Source organism: Stenella coeruleoalba (genome assembly GCF_951394435.1).
Source record: "Stenella coeruleoalba genome assembly, chromosome: 2".
In the NCBI taxonomy this organism is placed as follows: domain Eukaryota; kingdom Metazoa; phylum Chordata; class Mammalia; order Artiodactyla; family Delphinidae; genus Stenella; species Stenella coeruleoalba.
This window is the reverse complement of record NC_137147.1, coordinates 26,998,234-27,018,422: the sequence shown is the minus strand read 5'-3', so window position 1 is coordinate 27,018,422 and position 20,189 is coordinate 26,998,234. Positions and strand designations below refer to the sequence as shown.

The window sequence follows — 20,189 nt, the reverse complement described above, 5'->3', positions numbered from 1 at the left end:
TATATGTTTTAAAATATTTTCACAAATACTAATGATCTCATTTGGCATTTTCAAAACCCATGGGACATAGGCTGGGGAAATCTGTTGATTTTACAGATGAGGAAACTGAGGTTCTGAGAGGCCAGAGAACTTTTGTACCCAAAGTCCCATAGTTTAAAAGTGACAGAGTCAGTCTGAGGGCCTGAACCATCTTCAGAAAGGTGCTATTACATATTATTTTACAGGTGAAGAAACTGAGACTTAGGGAAATTGAGTTACTTTCCGCAGTCACAGCTCTTAAGTCCTTTCCTGTTCTATATTCTCGCTTATCCTGGCCCCCAGCTCTTTCCTGTCCCCCATTCCCTCCTTTATATTTTTCTCCTTCATACTCATCACTATCTAGTTTCTGCATACATTTTACTTATTTATCACACTTATTGATCTGTCTCCCTAACTAGGATATCTGTTTTGTCAGGGGCAGGAATTTTTGTCTATTCTATTCATTGCTTTATTTCCTGAATCTAAAATAGTGCCTGGCACTTAGAAGGCACAATAAATAATGGTTCAATGAATGTAAGATTAATTCCTTAGCTCCTAGCAGAAGGTCTAACAGCAAATTTCTTCCATTATTCCTTAGCTGTTTTCAAACAAATTTATTTAATCCATAATGTATCCAAAATGTAGGTACTAATTCAGTTTCACAAACAATGAGCATATTTTTTTAAATAAATTTTTTTACTTTTATTTTCTTACTTTTGGCTGCGTAGAGTCTTCATTGCTGCGTGCGGGCTTTCTCGAGTTGCGGCGAGTGGAGGCTACTCTTCGTTGCCATGCACGGGCTTCTTGTTGCGGTGGCTTCTCTTTGTTATGGAGCAAGGGCTGTAGGCACACACGCTTCAGTAGTTGCAGCATGTGGGCTCAGTAGTTGTGGCTTGTGGGCTCTAGAGTGCAGGCTCAGTAGTTGTGGCACACGGGCTTAGTTGTGGGATCTTCCCGGACTAGGGCTAGAACCCGTGTCCCCTGCATTGGCAGGCAGATTCTTAACCACTGCGCCACCAGGAAAGTCCTCATATCTTTTTTTTTAATTGAAAAAAATGTGATCTTGTTTCCATATAAGGACAGAGGAAAAAAAATCTACCCTCTGTGCTGTGTAACTAGAGGGCAGAGTAGATATTCCTAGGAAACTAGAATTTTTGAACTCTGCAACAGCGTTAAACAAGGTACCATTTTACATCTGTTTGGGGAAAAGGCCTCATTCTGAATTGGAGAGCAAATGGAAAGTGTCCCTCAACTAGAGAAACTGTTTTTTCCTGGCCTAACAGTCCTCTGCCATCCCATCATCCTGAAACTTCCCCAGCCAGTCTCACCTAAGATTCCTGAACCGCCACCCCCCCACCCCCCAGACTGTGGAGGTGAAGAGATGTCACTAGGACACACCCTCCACCCAGTCTATCCTTAAGCCACAAGTTTCGCAAACTTTTGTTTGTATGAGAGGGAGTTTGTTTAAAACACACCTCACTCCAGACAGTGAATCAGAAGCGCTTATTAAAAATCTGCATTTGTAATAACCTTGCTGGGCAATTCTGTGGTTGGAAGTCCCTGGAAGAGCTGTGGCCCTTTGATGCCTCCTTTAACCAGCCTAATCCTCTGGTGTGGCTTGAGGATCCCCAGCTCCAACGCAAAAGCTGTCAAGGATTCCTAACTCCAGTGCCCCCGTCCATTCGTTGGTACAGTCCCACTCACAGGGTGTATTTAAATAGCTAAAACAAGATGCATTCTGTGAAGAGGCAAAAGACCCTTTTGGAAAACAATTTGTCATGTGTCATACTCTTTGACCCAGAGAGTGATTCCAAGGACCTTTTCTATGGGTCCTCTAAGTTCTAGAGTCCCCCAGGAGCTGGTTCTGGAACCTCTGCACTGCACTCTGTGTGATCTCATCCAGTCCATGACTTTAAATGCATCCATAGACCGATAACTCCCAAATGTGAATATCCAGCCCTGACCTCTCCCCTAAACTCCAGAGTCTATATCAGGCTCCCTACTTGACATCTCCACTTGAATGACTAATAGGCAACTCATACTTAACTCTTGATATCCCCTCTCCCCCTATTCCCAAATCTGCTGCTTCCCCATCTTAGTAAATGACACCACTTTCTACTTCTTCACTGAGGCCATCCTTGTTTCCTCTTTCTCTTAACCCTACCCCACACAGAGCAGTTCATCAGCAAGTCCTACCAGTTCTGTGTCCTAAATATATGCTGATCAGTTTCTACTTCTCTCTAAGCTAGGGGTCGGCATACTACTGCCCAGCTGGTCAGGCCTAATCCAGCAGGCAACCTCCTGTTTTTGTATCACCCAAGAGCCAAGAATGGTTTCTACATTTGCAGAGGGTTGTTAAAAAAGAAGGAGGAGGGGCTTCCCTGGTGGCGCAGTGGTTGAGGGTCCACCTGCTGATGCAGGGGACACAGGTTCGTGTCCCGGTCCGGGAAGATCCCGCATGCCGCGGAGCGGCTGGGCCCGTGAGTCATGGCCACTGAGCCTGCGCGTCTGGAGCTTGTGCTCCGCAACGGGAGAGGCCACAACAGTGAGAGGCCCGCGTACCGCAAAAAAAAAAATAAAGGAGGAGGATCAGGAGAGTGAGGAAGAGAAACAGAATGTGTGCAAGAGAGCTTAACATATGTACCATCTGACCCTTTACAGAAACGTTTCTTCTCTCACCTAGATAAGACAACAGCCTCCCTACTTACTGTTGTCTCTGTTTCCATTCTTGCACCACTATAATCATGTTCCTTAATACACCTCAAGTGATTTTCTTTAAAAAATATAAATCAGGCCAATCAGAATAAAGCTCAAATACCTTTCCACAGCCCCAAAGCCACTGCAGTCGTGCTCCTGCCTACCTCTCTAATCTCATCTTACCCAGTGATCACTTCTTCCTACCACCCACCCATTCACTCTCCTACAGTCACCTGGCCTTCCAAACAATGTAAGCTCCTACCTGCATCGGGCCTTTGCACTTAATGCCTACCTGGAACTCTCTTCTCCACATCTTGTCCCATGGATTCTGGGCTCTGCAAACTGCTTCTGCTGTTCAGGTCCCAATTCCAATGTCACCTCCCACCTTACATAAGTAACCCTGTCCCCAGGTTACTTTCTATCACATGATCTGGTGTTATTATCTATATAGCACTTGTGACTATTTGAGAGTATCTTGTCCTTCCTTTCTTTTTCTCTCTTTCTCTCTCTTTCTTTCTTTCTTTCTTTCTTTCTCTCTCTCTCTTTCTTTTCTTTCTTTCTTTCTTTCCTCCTTTCTTCCTTTCTTTCTTTCTTTCTTTTTCGTTTATTATCACCCAACCCGAATGGAACTTAAGCTCTAAGAGAGCAAGGTCTTTGCTTTGTTCCCTGAGGCCAGGCACAATGTCCTGTACACACTGGGTGATCAACAAATATTTGCTGAAGGAAATACTGCAACATAATATAAAGCACTTAGCACATTGACATAGAGCAGTTGCTCCATAAATGCTAGTTCCTCTATCTAGTACTTTAATTGTCATTTTTTCATCTGGAGAAGCTGAGGTCCAAAGCTGTTTAGTGACTTGCTTCAAGCCATATGATGAGTCAGTGTTAGAGCTGAGAATAGAAATGAGAGCTCCTAACTGCAGACCGGTTTTCAGACATAATTACATTTGATAAAACATGATCTTTGTTATTTAGTTCCCACTCTACTAAGAAGTTTTAGATTCTTCTGGGTTCTCTTTTTCTACCCTCACTTATATTCAAAATACAACTTTTGTGGGGTTTAAGTAAACTTAAGTCTTTCAGAAAATCCATAAAGATGTTAATAGTTAAGGCAAAACTTGTAGCATCAATTAGCGTCTCCCCTCAATTCACTTTGCTTGAAAAAACAAGATTTATCTTCCTCTCCAGATTCTCATGATGCTGAATTTTTATCTTCCTAGTAGGAAGCATGACCTCCTCACCAGCCCTCCATCACAATTAATGCCCTTCATCAGTGTTGTCTCTAGAACATTGTCGAGTTAAACTATCAGGACCCAGCCTTTAAGTTACAGCCTGTAAATCCTTATTGCCAGGATCAAAGTTCTTCTAGTGATATATATGAGCTGAGAACATTAAGTCTGGATTTAATAAAAAATTACGAGGAAGAATTTTAGAAATGATGTAAGGAAAAGATAAAAAATATGTCCCCAAAGAAGTTCCAGAAAACATAAGAACCATGACATGAACTGTCACCACTACCCACATGTCTTGAGAGCAAACCAAAGCTGAAAAGAACAGGAATAGAAGGTAGGTGTCACCTCTGCGCCATCAGCACTGTTTGCTTATGGAGAACACCAGCCCCAGAGCCCAGGGCAGAGAGATGAAGTCCTGGAGGCCAGGAAGGCAGAATCCCAAGACAGGAATGAGATGAAAAGAAATCCACTGGACCAGTTGGAGTGGAAGAACCTAGGGACAAAAAAAGAAGAGCTGTGAAGATGAGACTCTAGTGGGGGAAGGAGGTAGGTTCAGGGAGGTAAGATGGGAACTGCAGGGACCCCATGTTTACCTTATGTCTGTAGCCACTTATGCTTCTGAGAAGAAATAAAAGTATTGAGAAGGAAAGAAAGAAATGGGGAAATTGCTCAGTGCTTTGTGGAAGTAGCCTCAGAGTTGAGGCTCTCCAAAGGAGGATTAATAGAGAGCCAAATGGCATCTACCCCCAAACCCCTGGAAACAGCCATGCCTGAAGCCTGTACATATGCAGATCCTAAGAGCACTTGGGATTACTTCAAAACTGTTTTGAGACCTTAAAGCCTGGTAACCTAGAGCAGAGGATTACACCATTTTTGGCCTTCACTCCTGGTTCTAAGGAAATTTTGTTTTCTCTCCAGTGCATTTTCCTTGATAGGCTACTAAGCGGTCAGCATCTGGTGTCTACCATCACCAGCTGTCTCTGAAATCCACCAAAACTCTTTCTCCCTCCACAAAATCTCCATCTTGTGAGCGATTACAGACCATATAGATGGGGAAAGACCACCAGCTGTGGGCATCTTGATAATGCCCACATGCCTTTCCCTCTATTATTTACTTGAATCACCTTTGCACACTGAAATCACCTGGCAGCTTTTTAAAGACTGCCAGTGCCTAGGACCCACCTAGGACCCAATGCAGACCACTGAAAACAGAATATCTGGGTCTTGTCCAGGGCAATAGCGTATTTCAGTGGTTCCCTAACTTTGCTGCACACTGGAACCATCTGGGGATCTTTAATAAACACTGATGTCTGGCTACTTCCACTACACCCCCCCAGACATTCTGATGTAAATGGTATGGGTGCAACCTGGGCATTTGGATTTTTTTAAACTTCTCTGTGATCCAACATGCATCCGGAGTTGAAAACTAATGCTCCACCTAACCCGTGGCCATTCCTATTTCAATACCTAACCTTTCCACGCCTTCCAAGCAGTGTGCGCTCAATAAATGTTTCTCAGTCTGACTTACATCCCTGTTTCTCCTGCTCAAGCACTGCTGCCCTTTCTCCTGGAACACGACACGAAATTAGACCTCTGGTAAGGAGAGTATCTGGAACACCAGCTTGGGGACAAGGTTCATTCCTGGGCCAGCCACGTTCTGCCAGCTCAAGTGTTAGCAAAGAGGGAGGAATGGGAAGCCAGGGCTTCAGATGAGGAGGAAGCTCTCTCCGCAGGCACATGAGGGAGGCTCTTATTTTTTCTTTCTTGCACAAAATCATTGCGGCATGTGGGCAAAGGAAGTATTAATAACCTTTCTAAAGAGGTACTTCTCCAAGATTTGGTGTTTCACAGACCACAGCCAGTGCTGTCAGTTCTACAGATGGCCAACTTCTGCAATTTCAGATAGCGGCTTCTGAAGATAGCTCAGCTTGCATCCCTAAAGCAGAAGACCCGGCAGTGTGGAAGGGAACCATCAGAGTCTCTAAGCCAGAGGTCAAAAGCCACTACCTACATGTTGGTCAGGGGCAAAGAGACTGACAACCAAGCAAAATCATTAGAGAGAATCGACTCTTTTGGAGTGAAATTAAAGAAACAACATTCCAGCATTACGATAACCAGGGCTTCCTGGCAAGCCCACACTGAGAGCCATGAACTGGGCTTCCCACGGGAGGTGTGTGCTCTAGATAGGGGTCCTGGCTCTGCCCTGCCACCCACTCACTGGGCGACCTGGGGCTAGAAATTACACCGTCTAGGTGTTGACTTCATCCTTTGTAAAATGTGAAGCCAGAGACTGAGAACAGAGCCTTTCTTTGACTTCTTACAAGCATGCGTCCAAAACGTAGTGGAGAACTCGCAGGCTCGCAAAGGTGAAGCCACCACGTCACTCGCCGCACTGTCTATGTGCTCCCCTCCCGCCTCTAGACCACCTGCATCAGAATCACCTACGGAGTCTCCCTTGCCCCAGCCCTACCACTCTCACTGCTGCCAGAGTCAGGTTTTCTGGGCATGGCGCCCCGGTGTGCACAATTTAGATCACCTCCCTGGGAGATTCTGACGCAGTAGAGGTTTGAGAAGCCCCATGCCTTGCTGTGTACTCCATGACCAGTTGTCTGCTGTATCTCTAGAAGTCTTACATTTATTTAAGCAGATGAGAGGCAGGATGTAAGTGTGTGGTCCTGGAATCAGAATTCCCGAGTTGTTACCCATTAACTGTGTGACTTCAGTCTAATTACCCAAACTCTCTGTGCTTCTGCTTCCTCATGTAAATGAGGAAAATTATAGTGTCTATCTCCTAAGCCTGTGATGAGGATTAAATGAAATAAAATATTTACAGCATTGAGAATAGTTTCTGGCACATAGTATGCACTCAGTAAATTTAAGTTGTCCTGAAACAGAATAGGCTGGCAGTGGCTTACTTTTTCACTGTACTCCTAGATCCCTCCCTCCCAGGAACATACCTCACCATCACCGACTACTGCTAACATTTATTGAATCTTTTTCTTTTCTGGGCACAGTGCTAAACTCAGTACATATCTCATTTTACCCCCTCAACAATGGTATAAGGCAGATGGTACTATTATCTCCCATTTTATGGATAAGGAAACTGAGGGTCAGGCGGGTTACGTAACTTGCCCAAACTCCCACAGTCAGTGAACGGTGAGGCCAGGATGTGCAGCATCCGCCCGGGTCCCCACTCCCTCTGCTCCCCTGCACCTCTACTTTTGTGGTCCCCCCGAAGGCACACCCTGTGCCCTCATCAGGCCCAGCTATCTCTCGGAACCAGCTCCCCATATCAAGCTCCACCTTCTCTGATCCCTCCAAACCATGGTTTTCCATGCTTTGCCTCCTTGGTCTGGGGTCCTCCAAGAAAATATCTTCTCCTCAGAGGTGTTGGATCAAACCATATTTCTCCTGCATCTTCCTGGGGAGTACCTTCAAAGCATTATATCTGCCCCCAGCAGCTCCCAAACCCAAATCCCTTGCCTCACACGCAGCCACTCCCTCAACCCCCAGGTGGCCCTGGTGTCCACTGAGACCATGCCTCCCTCTTCCCTCCCTGTCTCTGTAGCCCCTTTAGGTGGTGGAAACCTGTAGGCCTGGATGCCAGGGAAGCAAAGCCAGTCAACCTTTGGGATGTTGCTCCCGTCCTCCACTAAATCCTAGGTCTCTGGCCTCCCCCCCAGTACTCCCTTCAGCCGCTGTCAGGGAGGCGCCTCTCGCCAGGCTCCACTCTGCTGCCCACCCGCCCACTTCTTGTCCCTGGCCCAGGGCCTGGGGCTACCATCAGGCACACAGGCCTTATCACTACGCAAACACTTCCTCTTTCCCCCAATGCTGTTTCTCACACAATAGGTAATCAGGGTAAACTTCCTCTGACAATTTACTGAGCAAACACTCACTACGCCCCTGCTCTATGCTAAGGCTTGTGGGGAACCCCAACCTGGTCTCCACCTTGAAGAGCTGTGAATCTGGTCAAGATGAAGCACACACAGGAGCATCAGGTGCCCTGATGCTTTGTGGCCTGGCACACCTGGATTCTGATCCCTTTTCTGCTCTTTACTAGCTGTCCTTACGTACCTTGGAGTGAGCTACTTACCCTTTGTGATCCTGAGTTTTCTTAGCTGTGAAATGGGAATAATGCTGCCTAGGCTGGCTGTGGGAATTAACTAAGATAAAAAGGCCTGGCAGAGCCCCTGAGATAATGACGTTAGCTCCTGAGTTCTTGCGGGAGGTGACAAGGCTCTGCCAGGAGCTGGAGAAGGCTTCCTTCAGGTGGGAGAGGATCGTGGTTATAGGAATGGCTTCCTCCAGGGACTGAGTTCTGCGGTGAAAGCAAAACAGCATAAAGAATGGCTTCTTTCTCTAGTCCCTGCTCTTTTGAGGTCTAGGAATAGGTGTGGTGCTACCTTTCAGGTTTCATTTGAGTGGTCCTGGTATACAGATCAGCCAATCAGTTAGTCAACAAGAACTCAATAGTAACTCAGATGTTGGGGAACACAGCTGGAGTATAGAACATCCTCCCTCAGTTTAACATGAGTTGGTGGCAGTGGTTGGTCATAACATGTCCATATGCAACGACAAGAGAACATTACAGGGGCTTCCCTGGTGGCGCAGTGGTTAAAATCTGCCTGCCAATGCAGGGAACACGGGTTCGAGCCCTTGTCCTGGAAGATCCCACAGGCTGTGGAGCGACTAAGCCTGTGTGCCGCAACTACTGAGCCTGCGCTATAGAGCCTGCAAGCCACAACTACTGAGCTTGTGCTCTAGAGCCCGAGAGCACAACTACTGAGACCGCATGCCACAACTACTGAGGCCCACGCGCCTAGAGCCCGTGCTCCACAACAAGAGAAGCCACCACAATGAGAAGACCGCGCGCGACAACAAAGAGTAGCCTCTGCTCGCCGCAACTAGAGAAAGCCAGCACGCAGCAACGAAGACCCAACGCAGCCAAAAATAAATAAATTCAATAAATAAATTAGGAAAAAAAAAGAAAGAGAACATTACAGGATAAGCTGATTTCCTAGGTAAGGGCTAATACTGTGGGCAGAACCTTTAAAGGAGAGATCATTGGAGGCCTGGAGCAGCTGGGAAATTTCCCACGGCTGAGGAGTCAGCATGCAAAATCATAGCAATGCTGGTAAAGCGATGGGCTACATGTCAAAACAGGAGTGAAAGCAGTTCCCTCCCTAAGCCCTTGCATCAAAACACGCAAGCAAAATGGACAAATTGTCAACCTCCATGTTTGGGTTTTTTCTAAATACTTTAGGGCTTCTTTGTGCTCTGGAAATATGGTCGAGGAAGAGGAAAGAGGGGCCTGAAGAGGCTGGGCACTGGTAGAGGGCACCCAGGGGGCAGAGGCCCCAGAGTGATGGGCAATAGGTAGCAGGAATTGGAGAGCTGGCTCCTGGCCTCAAATGGGGTGACCTGGGGAAAAGGTGATGCTGATTATCCGTCTACCGAAGGAAGATTCTAGAGAAGGACACCAAGAGGGAGCATGGTACAGTGGCAGATGAAGGCTGAGCCCTGGGCACTGATCTGCCGTGTGACCTTGGCCAAGTTACTTTACCTCTTTGAACCTCAGTTGCCTAATTTCTCAATGAGAAGAACAGCATCTGTTCCATGGAGCTTTTGTGAGGACTGTAAATTATAGAACACAAAGCCTGCCAGAATGCAGTTGATCAAGTTCCCTTCCCCCTTCTCCAGCTTCTAGGAATGCCCCAGAAATACAAAACTAACTATATTTAGTGTCTGCTCCCTCCCCCACCCACCCGTAGTTAAGTTAGAATTAAGCTACTTATGCTAAAGCCCCTTCCAGTTCTCAGATTCTCTGGTAGCACGTGTGGACTGGGTGGGAGAGGACAGTCATCAGTTCACCTCCCGGTCACGTGTTCGCCACTGCTGCCACAAAGCTGGGCTCTGAGCAGCCTACACAGTATCCCTGGGTGCAAGAGCCTGTTAGATGGGGCCCCTGCAGGGGTGGGAAGGGAGGGTGCCCAGAAGCCTGACAACTCCTTCTTTCCTATCCAAGGTTTCCGTACTTCCTTCACTCCCCTATGCCAAAATTTGCCTTGGGTGATGGTGGGTGTGGCGTGCAACAATGGGGGTGAAGGTGGGGGTTGGGTAGAAGAAAGAGAGTTGCTGACTGGCCCCCCAAGAGTGGGTGTACAGGGAAGCTACCCAGGGGCTGGTTTTTAGCCCGCTCTGAAAAAGAACATCATAGTAATGGGATGTCCAACACTGGAAAGGTGTCTCAGGGAGCAGAGAGAGCTTGGGCCCTGGAGAGTTCACCCAGCCACAATGATTCTCAACTCTGAATATATCCCGGGGAGTTTTGTTAAAAAAAAAATATATATATATATTCCATTAACCTGGCCCCATCTTTGAGATTCTGATTCTCTTGGCCTGTAGTGGTGGCTGTGGATCCTTGAAATTTTGTTAGTAATGCCCCCAGCTGATTGTGCAGGTGGGGATGAGGACCTGTGTTCCCCAGGCTGGTGAGCCCCCCAGTCATTCCTGCATATGCATCTCTGGGCCAGAGCTCCTCTGCCCTCCTTTCTAACTCTGGGAGTCCACGTGTCCGGGGTGATGTGCTGTAGTCACGTGGACTTGCTTCCATCCTGGCCTCTTGTAATCCACTGAGACACAGCAGCCAGAGTGATACTTTTTAAACATAAAATCGGATCCTATTCCTTTCCCACTTCAACATCTCTGCCCTCTGCCTGGGGTGCTCTTCCCTGGTCTGGTTGCAGGTTGGCTCCTCCTTGCCCTCTGGATCTCACAGGCCCCCTCTTCAGAGAAGTCTTCCCTCACCTGCCCAGTCCACGTGGCACTCCTCCGCCACACCTACGCCTCCCTGTCACATCACTCCCCTCCTAGAAAGTAGGACCCATGAGAAAAGGGAACTTGTCTAACTGGTTTAATCACAGTGCCTGGCGCAAATGGATTCTCAATAACTATTTGTTGAACAAATGAATGAATATGTAGATAGAATATGTTTATATATTAAAATCACTTGTTTTTATGTACATATACCAGTATATAATGTGATTAGAGGTCCAGAGTGGAAATTAACAGATGTTACTAGGGAAGAGGGCGTTGGAGGAGAAGGGAAAGGAACACTTATGGAGCACAGACTCAGAACCAGGCACTAGGCTTGGCTTTTCATACGTTTGATCCTCATAGCAAAATTCCAATAATCCACAGGCACCACGGACCAAAGGAATCAGAATCTTGGAGATGGGGGACAGTGTTATTGTCCCCATTCCACAGATAAAGAAACTGAGACTTAGGGAGGGAAAATAACTTGGTTGAAGTTAAACTACTAACAAGTGCCAGAGTAGGATATAAACCCCAGTTTACTGGACTCCAAGGTTGTCTTGTTCATTGCATCATTCTTGAAGGAGAAATTACCTTAATCATTACCTCTCTCCACTATCAGGGAATATAAAATCTCTGGTGAATGTGGCCCCAGATAGCAATGGCTAGTTGGTGACTGGAGCTAATAATGTTAGCAGAGGGACCAGGACAGGTAAGGAAGGGAAAGAGAATTTGCTGACAGTCTTGCCACCAGTTAAGTTATTTTTTGTTAAGATCAGTTAAGAATTTTTTGTTTAAAAAAAAATTATAGACATCTTGATTTAAGTTCCCAGAACTGAGCACTTATGAGTAAGATTTCGTGGGTCATCAGGATGTCTTGATGGTACAAATAACCTTTCTGAATACCCAAAGGCATAACTCAGAGGATTATAATATATAAATCCAGGAGCATTTGGCCTCATTGAGCATCAGTTGGGCCCTCTATCTTAAACTTCCAAAGCTAATTCCTAGCCAAAGGAATAGGATATGTCCTTTAGTATATACTTTAAAAAATATCCCCAGAACTTGGTTGATACCCAGATTCTCTGTAATCTTAGTGTCTGGGAAGTATTTCTGCTCTGAGCCACAGGATGCCTTTTCTTACTTTTAAATGTCAGAGCTAGTTCTCAATTAAATCTGATCGAAATACGTCAAGCCATCTGGCATAGGACACAAATGAGTTAGACCTCGTTCTTGCCCATAAAATGCCAACAGTCACATAGCTAGCTCCCAGGGGATTGTTACACAGGGGCTTAAGCTTAGTTAGGGAAGGGCCATTACGTGAGATATAAACACAATGTGGAGAATCTGTAACACAGGATGAGAAGTTAACCTGCTTCATTCTGTAGATGATGGGGAGCTGTATCATTTAGGGCTCTTTAGCTTCAGAAGACTCTGTGTTAGCTGAAATGAAAAAGAGGACAATCTGTTGGAAGGACATGGGCGAGTTTACAGAATTGAAGGAAGAGCTGACCAAGCGAGAGGGGATCTCCAGAGGATGAATCTATGACTCAGCTTCAAACCTCTCATCCCTGAATCCCCACTCAAAGTTTAAATTCCCAGGACAGAGTCTGATTGGCTTAGCTTGGATCATGTGCTTACCGCAGAGGCTTTGGGACTGACTGTCCTACAGAATCCTGCAGAACAGGGAAAGGGAGAGATGGAAGAGATGCCAAAGGAAGAGATGCCAGCTTGACAGACCAGACAAGACATGTAGGCTCCAGTAGCCATTGAGTGCTTCTGAGCACAGAAATAATGTGATTAGCTTAGATTGCATGTCACTAGGTGTTTGAATCAATAGTTTTGTTTGATCCTTATAACAAACCAGTAACGTGGGCACATTTATTAACCCCTGTTTTTAAAGATGAGGAAAAGTGCAGTTTTGAGAGGTTACATGATGACTTTTCCCAAGAAGGAAAGCTCTTTTTGGACACTAAATCCTATTTCTCTTTACTGTATGATTTTGCTGTCCTTTGGAGTCATTGGTTTGGCTCTAAAGTGTTTTAAGATAAGAGAGGGGCAGGGAATGTGTTAGCGAGCTTTCAGTGTCAACCAACATGGAAGAAATGAACCAGGTTGGGCCCATGGGGAATGGAAGGAAGCAACGAGACACGAGTCACAAGGTCTCAAAAAGTAGTTTGAAAAGTTGACTGAACATCAGAACTGTCAGGGCAGCTTGTTAAAAACACCAATCCCGAGAGTCCATCTCTGACCTGAACCAGAATGCTCTCTGGGTGGTGACTGGGAATCTACAATCTTAAAGCACCCACCTATCCTATGGTGGTTATCATTTTGCCATATATAAGTATATAAATGAACATGTTGCACACCTTCAACGTACACAATGTTATATGTCAATTATATCTCAATAAAGCTGGAAAAAATATTTGAAACACTCATCCATCCCCCATTTAGGTGATCATTCTGTAGCCAGCTGCACACTGGTCTATAGACCAGCATTTAGAAATCACTGACCTATTAGACCCTTTTTTCTAAATGTCCTCTAATCCAGTTTCTTGTCTTATCTCTCTGCTGGTGCAGTTAAGCTTTATCAAGGTATAGCTTTTGAGTAGTTGCAATTTGTACTCATTACATTTAGCGTCATACATATCTGCAGTATCTGAGATTTGAGGGATGAAAACAAGGACAGAGAAGTAGGGTGGCTCCTGGATGTCCCCTTATTTTGTTAGTGTGTCTGGGGTTTGTGGCTTTTGACAGGGGCTCTCGGGAGATGACTTTGCCAGCTTTCCCTTTGAGAATAATCCTGGGTTCTTACCCTCTCTCTCACTGTAGTAAGGCTCCATAACAAACACACCCAAGTCTGGTATTTCTGAACTTATGGCTCTGTGCTGAATACACGCTGTTCCTGGAGCCAGGCTCATTCTGCAATCTCTCCTCCCCACCCCACCCTTTGGTTCCACTGATGGGCTGATCCAGCCTTGACGTGTGATAACCCTAAGGTTCTGGGTGTTCTCTCTGTGACGTTCCAGAGGAATATAGACTTTCCATCATATCTGGAGTGAAAGAGAATGGTGATCTTTGGGATGGGGCCTGGTATAGGTTGGAGCACAGGATTTATGGTCTCAAGTTACTTACCCTCATTCATACGGTGAGGGGACTCAAGAATGAGCTACTAGGAAAGGGTTTTCCAAACCTCAGTCGCTTGAATACCATCTCCGTGGTTTTTGCCAAATCTGTGTGCCATCTATCTATTTTTCCTTCCTGTTTTTCATTAAATTAATTAATATATTTTGCTGGAGTGCTCACAATCCACTCTCACCTTCCGATAAGCAAGATATTCATGAAGTCAGTGATTCATGAAATCAGATTTGATATGCTACCTGTCCATTTTCTTCTAGAACATTTAAAAATAAATATGCATCCATTAAAACTGTGTAAAGTTCACTCATGTACTATCTAAAATCCTCCCATAGAGGGAGGTCTACGTATCATTAGAGGTATATGCATCACACCTTGGGAACGTTATCCTAGAAAAGCCCATATGCTAAGAGACATGTCGTTCCAGACCCCTCAATTCAACACAGTTTGGACGTCAACCCTAAGAATACTTTTTGAGTCTATTTAGTGAAAAACTATGCTTTTATATCCTCTTGCTGCAGAAGTTAAGGTTCAGAGCAAGAAACAGAAGCCACTCAAGGAATTTTAAACCAGAAGAAAATTAATAATTTTATAATTTTCTGAAGGGTTGGAGGACTGAGCTCCCTCTTGGAATGAAAACCAGAGCACTGCAGAACTGACCTGCTGGGGGAACCATGACTCCTCCGTAACCAGAAGGCTACTAATGAGACCGCTCGATTTAAGATACCATCATGGCTGTAATCCAGGGATCAGGTACCATCTCTGCCACCTCTGCCCCAAGTTCCACTTGACACTCATGGATCTGGAAATTGAACACTGGACTGATGCTGCTGTAGATGTCTACATGGCTTTGACAATGCTCTTCAGCAGACATAGCCAAAGCATCAGAAAGGTGCCCCCTTCCTCTCTTCTGCCATTTACATCTCTCATGAGTGCATCTAATGGATGGAGCCTAATGTGCATCAACCAGAACCCTAGCCACGAGGGATTCGGAGAAACAAAGTTTATAGCTCTCTCACTTTTAAGAAGACTCAGTAAAAAGTGAAACTGGATGCTGAAAGCCAATTAATCTCACCTAATACATTACCTGTCAGTGGCAGCTCTGCTGCTGATTCCCAGTGAACTAAGGAATCACTAAGCCCAAGGAAAAAAACCAAGATCAATGCAGGTTGTTAACAAACAGTTGCTCTTTTGTGAATTGGAGGGGTGTGTGTGTGTGTGTGTGTGTGTGTGTGTGTGTGTGTGTGTGTGTGTAAAGGCGGGGTTTGTGTAATCTGAAAGTATACATTTGCAAACGTACTGGCTAAGTCAATAAAAAGTGACCTTGGTAGCACAAACTGACATGCCATGCCGAAAACCTCAATGGCTACTCACCGCCTGTGGAAGGGAAGTCCCGTAATTGCCTCCTGTTCTATGCCTTTTATCAGTTGGCCTTGACACCCAGCATGTTCTGTGACAGGACACTACTCTAGTCGAAAAGGTCTGGTAATTGACAACAAGCCCCAAACCGTCCTCCTCCCTGCCTTTCCTGTCGATAGGGCTCTGCTTGGAAAGCAGTTTCTTCTTCTTCTCTACTTACCTGAATCTTAATCTTCCTTCAAGGTCCAGTTCTGTGCTTCCTCGCTTTCTAAAACAGGCTTTGCTCTCTCACTCTCTGCTCCTTCTTTAGTAAAAACGATTCCCCTCAGTTGGGACCTGATTTCCACCCTCCTAGGCTCCCTTTCCAGTCTTCCGCTCCCTGTAACCCACTAGGGGAAGTGCTGCAAACCTGTGCTCTCCCTATACTTGGCAAATCCACCCACAGCATGTGAAATCACCTCCCCCTTCACTGCCCTGGAAAGAGAAAGACTTGGGAGGAGGATGGTCTTGACTTAAGGACTGAATCTGGTAGATCCTTACAAGTGGTGACATCAAAGCTTTAGCCAAATCATCAGCTGTGCAAAAGAAAACCTGGAGCTGTTGAAAATGGAATTGTTCTGCATATGATAAAGGGAGACATGGGGTTGGCTTCTGAGAGGCAGGAAGAGGTAAAGTAGTGCAGGATGGGAAGCTGGAGAGAGGAGAGAGAGCCAGTCATCATGAAGGGCCTCTAAGGAAAGAAATGCTTAGTGCTCTTGGGGGGATGATAGGGTGCATGTCTCAAACCTTGGTAAGGTCTGCTGCTCCCACCAAGGCCACAGTGAGTGTCTTTTTGGGCCAAGACTGAAGTGGGACTGAGCTCCAGATCTGGACTGTCATGGAACAGAACAGAGACCCTTCACAGGGATGGCAAGAAGATTCACAGACTGACTTAGTTCAGGGGAAGGGGGAGCTTGGCCCCAGAAGTAACCATGACAACCAGAATCCTTCAAGAGATCAGATAAACCATGGGGTTTATGTGTGTGCAACCGCTGACTGTGTGCAATCAGAATGGTGCAAGGGCACACTTCCCGGGAGCTCATCAGAAGGCAGACTCCACTTCCACCCTCACCATAGGCCTCATGTGGAACCTAGACCTGCCAGTTAGGATTCCAAAACTCCATCTGATTCCTAGCTCCTAACTGGATGCATTCCATCTGATTCCTAGCTCCTGCAGTAGTCAGAATTTCTAAAATGGCCCCTGACCCCACCTCCACCCCGCACAGACAGCCTAATCTCTGCCTATGATGAGACATGACTCCTGTGATTATGGCATGTTATATGGCACAGTTGACCTTAAGACAGGGAGATTCTCCAGGTGGGCCTGATCTAATCACATGGTCTCTTAGGAGCAGAGAGTTTTCTTGGCTGGCAGCAGAAGAGGATGTTGGAAATTCAGGGCATGAGGGAGATTTGATACACTGTTGATGGCGTTGAAGATATAAGAGGCCACTTGGGTGGTGTCTAGGAGCAGAGAGTGGTCGACCCTGGCTGGCAGCCAGCAGGGAAACTGGAACCTCAGTTCCACAGCCACAAGGAACTGGATTTTGCCAATACCTGGATGAATTTGGAAGTGGGTTCCTCCCCAGGGCCTCCAGATAAGAGCCCAGCTTGGTTGATACCTTAACCTCAGCCTTGCGAGGACCTAAGCAGAGAGCCCAACCAAGCCTGCTGGGCTTCTGACCTACAGAACTGTCAGCTAATACACGGGTTTCGTTTGGAGCCACTAAGTTTGTGGTGATTTGTTATGCAGCGGTAAAAAATGAACACACTTCCTGTCCCTTGCCTAATGTTGACCTCGGCATCACCTTCTGGCCCTATGGGACTCAGGCATCCTTTTATTACAGGATGATTTAGTTGGGACCCCTTTTCTTACCCACTCCATATTTGTCACACTCTACTGACCCTATGTGAACGCAGGTCTAGCCTCCCTTGGACTGTTCCATCTGGGGGATCCTTGAGCTGTACCTGCAAGACCTCTGGTGTACTGTGCACCTTTTCCCTCCAGTTGTTTAGGTAAGTGCAACATTTAACTGACTTGGACTAGAGTCCCATATCTAATGAGACCATGATATTTATTACCTATATGCCCAACACCTAGCACAGTGCCTAGCACATAGCTGGTGCTCAATAATATTGTTGATGATGCTGGTGGATACAGAGAGAAGGAAATCTCTGGATCTTCCCCATCATACATTCCCAGTGTTGGCATTTGGTGCTCCAGCCATGTTGCGCTATGTGCAGTTCCCAGGAGACACCATGGTCTCCCTTGCCCCTGAGTTCCTCCACCCCTAACCTGATTTTCCTCTGCCCTAACCCCCTGTACCTTCCTCCCTCTTTCAACTGGCTAAATCTTCTTATTTTTCAGCTCTCAGCTTAAATATGACATTGTAATTGTCATTTGGCTTGTCTTAAATCCCTGCTAGCTGGTTGTATGTTCTATGACGGTGAGATATGCTTCCCTTTTCCTTTGTGACTCCAGCACATTTATAGGATAGGTTCTCAATAAACATTTGCAGAATAGCCATGCTTCTTCATCACCTGGGAATCCTGTTACAGTGCAGATTCTGATTCTTATATCTGGGTGGGGCCTGAGATGCTGTATTTCTAACAAACTCCAAGTGACGCTGATGCTGCTGGTCCGTGAACCACACTTTGAGTAGCAAGGTAATAGATAGGGTAGAGACTCCCACCATTACCCCATTGCGGCAAAAAGTTTGCATTTGAGAGAAGCTGAACAAGGTTTAGGGTGCAAATAATGGCCACAGGACAAAATTTTCCCTGTCACTGCTAAGCCGGCTGACTCATTGACAGAGATGGAGCCAATAACCTTGGCCTTATTAACAACTGAGCTAACTGCCACAGACCAATAAATAACAACATTTGGCTGATTTGCATTTCAAAATTGTTTCCTTCCCTTATTCACACTCTGCAGCAGGTGCTAATGAACCATGAAATGTCTGAAGCATTGGCAGCAAGGAAGAAAAGAGGAAGAGTTGACCCATGCCTAACAAATAATGATCCTTAAAAAACAAGAGCTACAAAATGCAATGTGGTATTCTGGATTGGATCCTGGAACAGAAGCGAGATATTAGCAGAAAAACTGGTGAAATCAGAATAAAGTAGGGAGTTTAGTTAATAGTAATGTACCAATGTTAGTTTCTTAGTTCTGACAAATGTACTGTTAGGAGAAACTGGGCAAGGGATATATAGAAACTCTCTGTATTATCTATGCAACTTTCCTGTAAATCAAAAATTAGTCAAAAATAACGTCTCGCGCGGGGCAGGTGTTGACAGACGGTCTCTGGCTGGATTTTGGCGGCCGGGACTGCGGAAGAGGCTCCTGAGGGCAGCCGTGATGCCCAGCCCACAGTGGATGCCTTTGGTGCTTCATGAAGAATGTTTCTAGATATATCACAGACATTAAGCCTTTGCCACCCAACATAAAAGATAGACTGTTCAAAATAATGAGCGTGCAGGGGCAGATGACAGATTCAAATATCAGTGAGATTTTACATCCTGAGTCCAAACTCTAGATCTACAAAGCTGTGATATTTCAGATACTGCTCTCCTGCACCTATGTAACTGCAGAAAACTGAAGAAATTAAATTTAAATTCCTCAAAAGAAAACAGAATTTCCATAACTTCAAAAGGAATAAAAGCTGTGGCTTCACCTTGTTCTTACCTGCACGAAGCTTCTTTGAAAAGATGCTTCAGTCTCACTGATGAAGGAGTCCTTGCTCTTGCACTCAATTGCCGGCTGCTAAAGTTAGGGACTTCCCCTCGTGGCGCAGCGGTTAAGAATCTGCCTGCCAATACAGGGGACACGGGTTCGAGCCCTGGTCCGGGGAGATCCCACATGGTGCAGAGCAACCAAGCCCGTGCGCAGCAACTACTGAGCCCGCGTGCTGCAACTACTGAAGCCTGCATGTCTGAACCCATGCTCCGCAACAAGAGACGCCACTGCAATGAGAAGCCCGCGCACCGCAATGAAGAGTAGCCCCCGCTCACCGCAACTAGAGAAAGCCTGCACAGAGCAACGAAGACCCAACGCAGCCAAAAATAAGTAAACGAAATTAAAAAAAAAAAAAGATCATTGACTTAGGTGGCTGCTTAGATATTACTGATGTGTACTTGCAGACATTAGGAGAAAGCTGCCCATTTTTGCAGAGTTGATTTTTCAGCTACTCAGGTATCTCACAGTGGTGTGGTTGTGCTTGTTAGTGGACCTTGTGCCAAGAAACTAGAGGAAACTCATATGGGGTATTGTGTGAATGTGACTGATAAGGCTGTAGAAGCTGTCCTTACTTGCTGTCCTCAGATATGTATATTACTCTTCCATGGATGCCCCCTGGTAACAGACCATTCAGGAGAAGTCTTGGAGCAATTAGTAGGTCCAAACAAACTAAAGCAAGTGATGTGGACTGTATATTGATGCTTATTGAAGCTTATCAAAGCTATGATCTTCATACTACTTTCCCAGGAAACAATGATGTAGAGATTGGCTTTCCAATAATATGATTTATGCTTTGAAGTTAACCAGACTCTTAAACATTTTCATAGTGCTATTATTTCTAAGTTTGTTTGAGGAGTGGTTGTTCTTGAAATGGCAATCCTAGCATGCCCTCTGATGTATCTGGGGAAGATAATGTGTTTGTTTCTTAAATAACAAAGTTTTAAATTCCCTGTTTTCCCTGGAAATGTCCTTCTCCTACCTAGATATTTGAACTGCTGTAAGAGAAATTTACCAATATGGATAAACATTAGGAGAATTCTAAGTAAATGTATTTCTAAAAGAAAAAAAAAGAAAAAAAAATTAGTCAAAAATAAAAAGTTTATTAAAAGAATCAAGAGCTAGACTGTATTGGTTTTCTTTACTTTGCATAA

The 20,189-nt window shown here is 45.5% G+C and overlaps 1 pseudogene across 1 annotated transcript; it reads left to right on the top strand.

The window, feature by feature from the left end:
- Positions 1-18,682: 18,682 nt before the first annotated feature.
- On the top strand, positions 18,683-19,737 carry LOC307182201 (protein AMN1 homolog; annotated as a pseudogene). The gene is made up of 2 exons: positions 18,683-19,071; positions 19,395-19,737. The product of its transcript is annotated as a protein AMN1 homolog (transcript).
- Positions 19,738-20,189: the final 452 nt, after the last annotated feature.